Source organism: Cyprinus carpio, chromosome A2, assembly GCF_018340385.1.
Source record: "Cyprinus carpio isolate SPL01 chromosome A2, ASM1834038v1, whole genome shotgun sequence".
Lineage (NCBI taxonomy): Eukaryota > Metazoa > Chordata > Actinopteri > Cypriniformes > Cyprinidae > Cyprinus > Cyprinus carpio.
Window position 1 is genome coordinate 11,443,404 of NC_056573.1, and position 12,372 is coordinate 11,455,775.

At 35.9% G+C, this 12,372-nt stretch overlaps 1 long non-coding RNA gene and 1 pseudogene across 1 annotated transcript; one reads left to right on the plus strand and one right to left on the minus strand.

The window, feature by feature from the left end:
• Positions 1-5,220: 5,220 nt before the first annotated feature.
• LOC109103680 lies at positions 5,221-7,368 on the plus strand. Its single transcript, XR_002020059.2, has 3 exons — positions 5,221-5,886; positions 5,974-6,011; positions 6,149-7,368. It is a non-coding gene; the product is annotated as an uncharacterized LOC109103680 (long non-coding RNA).
• Positions 7,369-8,830: 1,462 nt separating this feature from the next.
• Positions 8,831-11,604, minus strand: LOC122148013 (annotated as a pseudogene).
• Between the last annotated feature and the right edge of the window lie 768 nt (positions 11,605-12,372).

The window sequence follows — 12,372 nt, forward strand, 5'->3', positions numbered from 1 at the left end:
TTGCTGCTTCAGTATTTGTAGATTATTTTTCCACGTTTCTATGGTATACTGAAAAACAATGATAAGCATATCATTAGTTTCAAAGGCTTTTATTGGCAAAAAATATTTACAGTCTTGACCCTTGTTCTTCATAACCTCTGCAATTTGCTCTGGCATGTTAGATTTTAGCTTCTTGGCCAAATCCTGTCTGATGGCGATCAATTCTTGCCTTATTAGTTCTCGGAGTTGATCACAATTTGTGGGCTTCTGCTTGTCCCCAGTCTCTATGGGATTGAGATCCGGGGAGTTGCCTGGCGACGGATCCAAAATTTCAATGCAATGATCATCGAGCTTACTCTTGATTTGTGACATGGTGCTCCATCATGCTGGAAAATGCACGGATCATCACCAAATTGCTCATGGATCGCTGAAAGAAGACCCTTTGCAAGGACATTTTGATACCATTCTTTATTCATGGCAGTGTTTTTGGGCAGAATTAGGGTTGAAAAGCAACCCCACACATGGATGTTCTCAGGATGCTCTCAGGATTCCATGGTAGCGTTCACCTTTTCTTCTACGAAAAATAAATTTTCTAGATGTCCCAAACAGTCAGAAGGGAACTTCATCAGAGAAAATAACTTTGCAACAGTCTTCTGCTGTCCAATCCTTGACGTTATTCTTGGAGAGAAGTGGCTTCTTTACTGCCCTTCTTGTCACCAAGCCATTGTCCAAATGTCTTGGCCTCAGTGTGCGTGCAGATGCTCTCACACCAACCTGCTGCCATTCCTGAGCAAGCTCTGCACTGCTGGTGACATGACTATATAGTTGACTCCTCAGGAGGAGACGGTCCTGGCACTTGCTGGACACTCTGGGACGTCCTAAAGACTTCTTCACTGCAGTCGAACCTCTCTCCTTGAAGTTCTTGAATTTGTGAATGGTTTTTTTTTGTGGTGTAGTATTCTTTTTGTAGATTTTTTTTTGTGTGTGGGGATTTTGATGCAAATCGATGATGGCTGCATGTGTTTCTTTGGAGGTAACCACTGCTAACAAGAACACAATGATTGGAAGCACTTCTTCCCTCCTTTTATAGCAATCAGTCTGCTCTTACAATCTAATTAGTATGATATGATGAAATTAGTTTTTTTGTGAGAAGTCAATTTTTTGGCCAATGAAGTTTTTAGCAATTATTTAAAATGCATCTGATCACTTTACACAATAATCTAGAAAAAAAATGTGAATGAACTTCACAACAGCTTAAGCAGCAAACTTTGCAAAACAGAAAATGTCACTGCCTAAAACTTTTGGCCATGACTGTACTATACTATTCTATAGCAGCAGCAGCACAGCCCTGAATAACAGCGTTAAGTGACTCATTCTCTGTCTTAACTTCTCCACACAGCACAGCTCCTGCGCTCTTTTCATTAGGGGACAGATCCTGTTCTCTAATCTTGTAAACTGTCATCCATGGCACAGCTTTTGCTTTTTTTCTTAAATTGTTATTTAAGAGACAGAGCTTCTGCTCTCTTAAACTAGCATCTATATTACATCTTCTGATTTCTTCTACTCCTTGCCCATTAAACTGCTTCAGCTCTCTTAAATTATCTTCTGTAGTTAAACGGTATATTATGTAATATTGTGGCGTCATTTAAGAGAGCTTTATAAACTAACACACCAATACAAATATGTGAGCTCTTGCCTTCTCAAGTTGCCAATAATCACCACTGGAACTGACTGTTGGAAGTGCCTCTGGAATTTTTAATAAATGTAAATGATTTCCTGGGAATTTCTTTCATTTACAGAGAACTCAAAAAAGCTGATATGTAAATGCATATGTCCTTGTAGCATGAAATCAATCATTTTAAAAGTATAATGAAGAGAGTCTAATATAGATTAGCCAGCCCATGGAGATTTCTTTTCAAAAGAACCTGCCAGAAGAACAAGGGAAGTGACTCAAAAGACGATATACAGTGGTGTGAAAAAGTGAAGTGAAAGTGGTGACATTTGCCAAGTATGGTAACCCATACTCGGAACTGGTGCTCTGCATTTAACCCATCCAAGTGCACACACACAGCAGTGAGAAGTGAACACACCATGAACACACACCCGGAGCAGTGGGCAGCCATATCAAGCGCAGTTTTTTTTTCTGGGGGTTCAGTGCCTTGCTCAAGGGCACTTCAGCCATGGGTATTGAGGGTGGAAGAGAGCACTGTTCATTCACTCCCTCCCACCTACAACTCCTGCCAGCACCAAGACTCGAGTCTCGAGCAAGTCCAATTCTCTTACCATTATGCCACAGCTGCCCCCACAGCTGTGTTGGCCCCCTTCCTGATTTCTTTTTTTTTTTGCACGTTTGTCACACTTCAATGTTTCTGATCATCAAACAAATTGAAATATTAGTCAAAGATAACACAAGTAAACACAACATGCAGTTTTTAAATGAAGGTTTTTATTAAGGAAAAACAAAATCCAAAACTACATGGCCCTGTGTGAAGAAGTGTTTGCCCCCCGTTAAAACTGTGGTTTATCACACCTGAGTTCAATTTCTCTAGCCACATCCAGGTCTGATTACTGCCACACCTGTTCGCAATCAAGAAATCTCTTAAATAGGACCTGCCTGACAAAGTGAAGTAGACATGCACTGTTAAGTGCGGTTGCCAATAAAACGAAAGAAGAAGAAGAAGAAGAAGAAGAAGAAGAAGAAGAAGAAGAAGAAGAAGAAGAAGAAGAAGAAGAAAGAAAAAGAAGAAGAAGAAGAAGAAGAAGAAGAAGAAGAAGAAGAAGAAGAAGAAGAAGAAGAAGAAGAAGAAGACCAAAAGATCCGCTAGATATCATGCCGAGATCCAAAGAAATTTAGAAACAACTGAGAAAGAAAGTAATTGAGATCTATCAGTCTGGAAAAGGTTATAAAGCCATTTCTAAAGCTTTGGGACTCCAGCAAACCACAGTGAGAGCCATTATTCAAGACGAAAACCGCTGCTGAGCAAAAAGAACATAAAGGCTCGTCTGAGTTTTGCCAGAAAACATCTTGATGATCCCCAAGACTTTTGGGAAAATACTCTGTGGACTGACAAGACAAAGGGTGACTTTTTTGGAAGGTGTGTGTGTGGCCCATTACGTCTGGCGTAAAAGTATCATCATACCAACAGTTAAATATGGTGGTGGTAGTGTGATGGTCTGGGGCTGTTTTGCTGCTTCAGGACCTGGAAGACTTACTGTGATAAATGGAACCATGAATTCTGCTGTTTACCAAAAAATCCTGAAGGAGAATGTCCAGCCATCTGTTTGTGACCTCAAGCTGAAGCGAACTTGGGTTCTACAGCAGGACAATGATCCAAAACACCTGCAAGTCCACCTCTGAATGGTTGAAGAAAAACAAAATGAAGACTTTGGAGTGGCCTAGTCAAAGTCCTGACCTGAATCCTATTGAGATGCTGTGGCATGACCTTAAAAAGACGGTTCATGCTCAAACCCTCCAATGTGGCTGAATTACAACAACTCTGCATGGATGAGTGGACCAAAATTCCTCCACAGCGCTGTAACAGACTCATTGCAAGTTATCGCAAATGCTTGATTGCAGTTGTTGCTGCTAAGGGTGGCCCAACCAGTTATTAGGTTTAGGGGGCAAACACTTTTCACACAGGGCCATGTAGTTTAGAATTTTGTTTTCCCTTGATAATAAAAACCTTCATTTAAAAACTGCATGTTGTGTTTACTTGTGTTCTCTTTGACTAATATTTAAATTTGTTTGAGCTGAAACATTAAAGTGTGACAAACATGCAAAAAAAGAAATCAGGAAGGGGGCCAACACTTTTTCACACCACTGTATAGCCTGCTCCTTCAGATGTAAAGAGATGCATTGACTTTATGACATGCTGTGCCAGCAAACGAAATTGCAGCTTTCATCACTACTATAACAATATTGCAAGCAAAGAATTTATACAACAAGAAAAAAGACAAAAGTCAACAATTTATGTACATTTATATACATTTCTCTTATTTATCGATTGATATTTAGTGGCTAAAAATGAAAGGTGTAAAATACACATTCAACTTGCCATGCATTAAATGACTGACTTTGCACTCCAGCATTAAATTGGTCCAAGATCTGTTAATACCAATTTATACAAACATGAAAGAAGCAAAAACATATTTGATTCATTAAACTTTTGTGTAATGGCATCCTGGTTTTTGTTCAATGTGCTTTTTAACTCTTGTGAAATGGTATCCTGGTGTTTTGTTGTGTTTGGTTTGGATGAGTCACAGAACTCTACTAACCATGGAATGAACCAGCTGAAATGTAATATAGTGCCATATGAATAGTGTTCTGCTTTAAGTTCCTCTTTCTCAATTCTGACTTCTGAGTCCTATTTTTAAAGGCAGTCTATCTGAATTACTCACCTACTGTCTTATCAACTTACCTGAACAAAAATAATGTGTCATAAAGTTATCATGTCCCCTTCCCATTACAAGTCTGACCTTTACAAACAAGAATCCTTCAAAATATGTACACAGATGTTAATATAGCATACATTTGCAGTAGTCTTTTAGTAGTGCTGCCAATCTAAAATATAAATATGGCTTCACATGTGGAATGAATGAGTTGAAACGGTCACTGGTTTTGGCCATGGCTTTTGTGATGGAGAAAGTTATAACACTTATCTCATGCTTCATCTATCACTATCTACTGGACTCTTTCCTCCTTCAGCCCACATCCTGTTCAAATGGAGGAACCCTGCATTACCCTCTCAAGGACTGTCTGCATTAAAACAAGCCCTTACCATCAACAAGCTAAATCTCATATATCACACATCGAGGTGACAAAGAATTTAAACTTTGAAAATTACTTCTGTCCTGTGAGTTTACATTGTGAAAAAGTGGTGGAAATATTTATTTAAATTAAAATAATTTTATATATTACATGTATATTTTCTTAACACTTCCACTACGAAAAAATAGTCCACAACAACATGCAAAACATTTGACCTATAGCCAAAAGTCAAACACTGCAATAATATCATTGTAATAGTCTATGGCTTTTTTGTCCTTGAGAGGGGGCAAACTATGCAGTACTAGCACTTCTGCTAAAGTCATATTAGCTAGGTAATTCTTACTACTCCGTCTGTTTGCTTCTGATTTTGCACACAAACAACAGAGTGTTAAAATTTATAGTTGATTACGTACTGAACATTTTTATTGTAATGCAGTTATTTATGTGTTTGGCTGAGAGTTGATTAGACGAACAAATACCAAGTGTTAAACCTGCTATTTGAATACCAAAGACAAGTTGAGGCCTGCGCAAGGAATCATGTGCCAATGTATTTTGGTAATATCACAACCTGTCTCAAAAAAAAAAAGAAAGAGAGAGAGAGACCACATCCAAATTTTGCACATCCAATTGATTAAAATGATTTAACGATTCACCAGAAAAAAGACTGGTATTTTCACTGCAGTGAACCAGACACTTAAAGGGTAACTAGACCCCAAAATGAAAATGTTGTCATTAATCACTTACCCCCATGTCGTTCCAAACCCGTAAAACTTTTATTCGTCTTCAAATTTACGATTTAACTGTTTATTGAAATAGCAGTATTTTGATGTAGGAAACTGGACGTATTTGTACAGCAATTGTTTTTACAGTTTACCATGAGTAATAGTGCAAAACATACAGCTGACAATAATTCTAATACTTATTGCACTGACAACCAAGAATCTCCAGAGGCAATACAGCAATACATCTTACATTCAGTTCCTAAACTAAATTATGCCTTAACACTTCAACTTGATCATACAGGAAGTGACTTTTAACACCATTTTTATACTATACTTAGCAGCAGTTAGCATCAAACAAGACCTCATTGTTGCTGCTAGATGATGCTGGTTCGTACTACTGAGTCTACTTAGGATAAGGTAACATTTGTAATTTTTAATTTAACACATTTAAGTGACTTTGCAAGAACATGTAATTTTAAATGTAAATCCGTTTTAATATTTCAGATTTATTCGGGAAGATATGACAGCAAAAGAGACCTGTGGTAAGAAATTCACATTCATTTACTGCTTTCTGAGACTTTGTGTGTTGTTATCTGAAGTCATGTTCAAATCATAAGTCAATACTTTACTTGATATATTTTCATCCACCTTTGTTTTTGTTGTTGTTGTGATTTTCAAGACAATTTTGGCGACTGGCCTCGCTACTTCTTGTTCTGTGTCTGGGTCGTCGACATTGGCATGATATTTTTGGTTTATCACTTGAAAACACGTTTGAAAGAAATAACTGAAAAATTCCAAAGGGACAGACATGAAGAAGAGGACTATATCAACTACAGAACAAGCTGAAGCAATAATTGAGCAATTAATATAAAACTACTCCCATACAAATTTGACCGTACAAAGAAATGATTTCTTGTATTGGAGTGTCTTTATATAGACCTATTTCATTAAATGAATTTATGTTCATCACATTCAAATGTATAATTTGTGTGGCAGTCTGCAGTAAATTATAATAAGTACAGCTTGATAATGTGTTGCTCAGCTATTCTGATAAAAAAAAATACTTTGCTTATACTGAAAAGATAATACACTTGTATAATATCTTAATACAACGATTGTATATAACCTTTTTTACCTGTCACAAAAAAGCCTGAGTTTCAGGTGGGTCTGGATATTATCCCTAAGTAAACGCTTAAAGGAACTGTTCACTCAAAATGTGAGAAGATTCAATATGCTATATTTTTGTGTAAAAAATAATGATAAAAGTCTCAACTTCTTTTGTTGACACCTGTGAAGGATTTTTTTAATTAATCATAACATTTCTTTTTCTTGCAGTCTTAACATTTGTATGCTTTTGAGTACTAAATGTCCCCAACACTTAATTTCATCCATGTGTTGCAATAAAAAGATGCTGATGCTGGCCAAATGGGTGTCCTAAGCAGGATTGTATTGTTGTGCCCCCCTCTCTCAAATATTATCAAAGTACAAAAAAAAAAAAACTACTATGGGGTCGATAAAAAGTAAATATATAAAAGTATATAAATATAAAATATAAAAGTAAATAATATAAAAGTAAATAAATAAATTGTAATTAAATTGTATTATTTACAAATTAAAGTTGTAGCTCTAGACAGTTACATATGGCTATTATTTTATTAATACAGTTGTCTGATTGATTTTATAGTCTCAAGAATTCGGAAATCACGCAAAAGAAAAATTAAGCAGTTTTACTCAATAAAACCATGGTTAATTTTTGTAAGTATTGTGATGTCCACATGTTTTTTGTTGAATAATTTTTTCATATAATGCATTTTAAGTCATTGTGGTGGCAGAAAAACACTGGTAACAAATGGAGAGAAACGGGTTAAATTCATGGAATAGGAGGAAATATTGTATTGCTGTCTTTGGATGTTTTGCAAACAGTGATGACTTTTTTGTGGGCGGAGCCTATCTGGTTGGAGAAAATGCCTGTTTTAACCTACAGTCTATGGTTTTAACCTCCGTCTCTCTCTCTAGTGAAGCCAACACGGAAGTGACTTAAACTGTAATTCGTCAACTGGCCGCTAGAGGCTTGCTGATTGACTCCCCATGTTAAAATTCCGAACATTACAGCAGAAAAAAACGTGTTAGCAGCCTGGTTCAAAAAATGATTTTGGTCCATATTTGCAATTTGCATTTGCAAGAAAATGTGTCAGAATTGTGAGATAAAATAGGTAAATGTTATGTAAAAGTTACAGGTTTAAATAGTATTTCATGCATTTACTGTAGAGCTAATACAATATGTCCCATATGTGAATATTATATAGAGCTATCGTTTAAATCTAATTCATGCTTAAAAGTCATGTAATCATAGCAGGTTTCATCTATAGTTTGTTCATTTAAACGTCTGCGTTCAGCTTCAAATGACGTCTTTGACGACAGTTTTATACAAAAACTATTAGCATTCCGATTCTGACAATACTGTCACAGGGTGAGTGAGTCTGAAATGGAGTGGATGTTAATCTGCAGGGAGGAAAAAATGTCCTTTATTTGTCTTTTAGTTTCTCATAAGTAATTCATCCTGTAGTGAACAAGCCAAAGTACACAGGGTCAAGCCTGCTGCAGCTGCTGCCAGGAGACACACATTCCACCAACAACATGCATGACAAGATGCTTCAGTTCACATCCACACCGAAGTAAATGTAGAAGAAGAGCCGGGATCAAAGCATGTATATTCACTAGACACAAATGTTGTGTGGCAACTTTGATTTTTTCTGTAATCACTGTTGAAAGACCAGTGGTTTCAGAAGATTGCAATCAAACCACGGGGGTTTCCAGAGCATTTGCACTAAACATACATCAGAGCGGTTTCTCACGAATCTTTAACAATGACATTAGATGCATTTCATCTATTTTATTGAACATTCATAAATGAGCTTTAAAAGCTTAAATCACAAACACAAGAAAACAACTTTTTTGTATGTACTCACTCTTGAAACATTGTATTGTTGGCTCTTGTATGATATATTGCTTGTGATACTGTAAGAAATTGCTTCCTTATTTTGTATTTTGCTTTGGATTAAAGCTTATACTAAAATATTAAATGTTAATACAAATATCTAAATAAAAGCAAATGATAACACTGTCAAGTATAATATTGATATTTTGGTCACAAGTTACTGTATACATATGCATATAAACACAATTACATTATAAAACATTATTAAAATAAAAAGCTGTTATTTGAAGTGTATTAGTGTTTCACAATATTACTGTTTTTTTAGATCAAATAAATGCAAACTTTCTGAGACTTATTTCACCTAAAAATGGTAGTGTAGTCACTAGCAATTTAATATTGCTACCGTATACTTTTTCATGCATATTTTCCATAAAACTGAAGACTCTGAAAGCATCTGTTCCAGCTGAAACACATTCATGCAGGTACTGCACACCTGGAAGTGTTACCGCTCAGGGCACGTCATCTTTGAAGTTTTTATGAGTGTTTATGATGTATGGTTATTTATCGGTTCTGCTGCTTGGTGACATCAGGACCTCAGGACTGACTTCATGGTAGAGAGGCCGAGTCCTGTGTCTCCAAACCACCAGCCCCACGCGCACCACTAACACAATACAGGCCAACACGAGGAGCACCGCTACGGAAAATAAAACCATGATACTGTAAGCACAATGTAGCCTTAATAAGTAACATCTTTATGTGTGGCCTTATGGTTTTATGAGTCTGTGATTTAACAACGCTATATTTATGGTAAACCAAAAAGACATGGGATGTGTTTATCACTGACTAACCTGAAAAGACAGCGTTCCGGCCAGGTGCTGCTGCGTCGTAATGCTTGCTCAGGCTTCCAATTAGAGCATAGATAATCACAGGGTAAACGGTGAGGATGTAACGGACATGCTTCTCTATTAGAAAGTTTTCAACTGTAAACCTGTAGAAGAACAAGCAAAGAAACATAAAATAAACTTTGATTAGACACAGTGTGCTTATCTAATGCCTTTAATCATATCTTAAATATGAGTCAATCACAAATTTAAAAAAAATAAATAAATAATTTGGTTTAAAATATTTAAAAATGTAGTTTAAAATGCATGCAAAGTTTTGCTTGCCTTGTCATAAAATGATCAAATTATTTGATATTTTAAGAGATGTCTTGACCTTAATACACGGACATGACATCATTTCCTGTTTTATGTTATTAAATGCATTTTCTTTACATGTTTTGTTTTCTTGGAAATAATAATAAAAGCCAAAATGCCAAACTCCTTAATTTCTTGTCAAGAATTTCATTTTTAATCTTCATTATTCTAGTCTTAATTAATATATCAGATGTATCACCTGACTTTTTTGACTTCATGCATCTCCTAAAATCTATTCAATGTTTTAAACATGATAAAAACATGACAGAAGATGTGTACTTATAACACTTTATGTATAAACTGTATTTTTGGATATACAGATGTAAACCAAACAAAATGTCATTGAGCCATATCACAAGATTATAGCAGAAAATAAATGATTATGATTACCATATAATTACTTCCAACAGAAGTATGCATAAAGAAGCTGTAGCAGCATTTGTTGGGGAAACTGATGCTAGATCCAACACAATAGTGAAGTTGAGCAGTGTGGCAATGCTTGTCCATGTTGCATAGGTAGCAATGCCATTTTGAACCTAAGGTATATATATATCATGGTTATTTCAAACTTTTCAAATCTATAGTGCACCTAATTTACGTGCCTGCTTTTTTTTGTTTTGGTTGTTTATTTTTTTTAATTTATTTATTATATAATGTTGTTGTTGTTGTTGTTTTTTTTTTGTTGTTGTTGTTGTTGATTTTATTTTAAATAAATAAATATGAGTACTCTGCCTCTTGTCGAAGCAATTCCAAAATGATGTTCAATGCATACCAACACTATGATGCAGAAAATGTCTTTAGGGTGCTGCTGTTTAAGCCAAGATCCATGAGCTCGTAGACCAATACAAGAGAAGAAGATCATCAGGAAGTTGGTGAAAGCAATCAGGGCAAGAACAATCAGAGCAGGAATCATCAATCTGAATCAATAAAAAACAAATATGTGACCTCCTAAAACCACAGGCAAAGCACCATGCAAACCTGAGATTATGCCACAAAATATGTTGGCTGTCTACAACTTACTCTCTATCCCACAAGACCAGCCAGGTACTGTTCAGGATCATGTTGATGATCCATGAGAGAAAGAACTCAGAGCGCAGGATTGCTGGACTTGAGTACAAACTGACCGCCAATAATTCAAGAGAAGACTGTCAAACTATAATAAATGGCTTTCAAACAGTGTGAATAAGCAAAGTGTTGATATGAGTGGAGTGTGTGTAGTTTGAAGTACCCTCTACAGAGCCAGGTCAGGATATATGCGTTCATCAGGAAGAGCCAGGAGTAGATGACACCCCCCATATCGAAAAAGTCCATCCAGCAGGAGTGATCTCTGTCTGATATCTGTCTGATATATTCCCAGTGCTGCGCTGAAATGGACCTTAAAAGCCAAAGAGAAATTAGTTGTATATACGAGTAATTACATATCTGTAACTAATATACATTAACCTGCGTACCTTTTCCTGGTCCCGCGAGCGCGTTGATAATCAAAGCAGCAAAGTAAGCAAACTGAGAAAGCACGATGAGCAAAATACGCACAGTCTTGTGATCTCTCAAAACAGACATGTTTTTGACTCAGAAGTAGAGCTATTATTTCGTTTTTGTCAGCTATAGTGACTTTTGTATTGCTGATATTGCGATTGCCTCGTAAAATTAGCAAAGTTAGCTGACTTAGTCGCTGTTTTAGTGTGTTAATAAAACTTAAAAACGCAATATTTATGCGTAGAGAGTAATACCGCCCTTCCTTTCGTCTGAATTATACCCAAGAGTTTTTAATAACTTTATTTTCTCAGAAAAATCGAAATGCGGTGTCTTCTAGCGTGTTAACGTTACAAAAGATGCAGTGTTGTGTAAGAGTAAGAGAGAGTAAGAGCGCCACCTGCTGGACAACAACACGACCAGCGATCGTCTCGAAGAAACGTTACTAAAATATCTCATCTGAGGAACCAGAGAGAGTAGAAGAGGTCTTAACGAGTTAAAGATTAAAAGTAGAGGCTGTTATCATTTGTTCCTTTATTAATATTCTGTCAGTAAGCGACGCCACCGATCAGACTCGAACCTGAGCCAAATTCAAAGAGTGTTAGTCACATAAACATAATGCTTTATTGATTTCAATGTCCGCTTTCAGCGCAAGTTTGTGTAATCTGAGTCGAAAAATAAGGTTTAGAATACATTAATGAATTCAACAATAAAAATAGTTCAAGTTCTTTACTCCAAAGCCACTTTTTAAAAGTGCATTGCTGAAGGGATATTTGGTTGTAAATGTGTTCTTGTCCTTTCCAAGTATTGCTCTTTAAAGGATCTGGTCTAAGCATTGCTTTATGGATGTGTAACAGGATAAACTCTCATCTTTTTAACCCTGTAAAGCTGGCCATAGTCAGAAAAAAAAGAAGAAGAAGAAAAAAAAAAGAGTTGTAGATCAGGCATTTAGGGTTCACGAACATAGCTCAAGGAGGGGAAAAAACGTCTACATATTCAGAGACATAAACAGATATGATTTGTTACAGTTGTTATTTTTATTGGCAAAAATTAAGATGAAATTATGATCGTTTGTAATGTATGTCAATTACATCTTTATTATAACTAGCAATATAATTATTCTTACGTTTATTTTTTTAATAATCAGTAAAATACAAAAAGATATAGCCTATGTATTATGACCAGGAGGGGTGTTTTTAGAATTATAGTAAAATGTTTTTTTACTAAAAACTCAGTCAAAGGGGAAGATTCTTATATTGAGTAGCCTACAACAGTTTTTTTTTCCCAGCAAAGTTT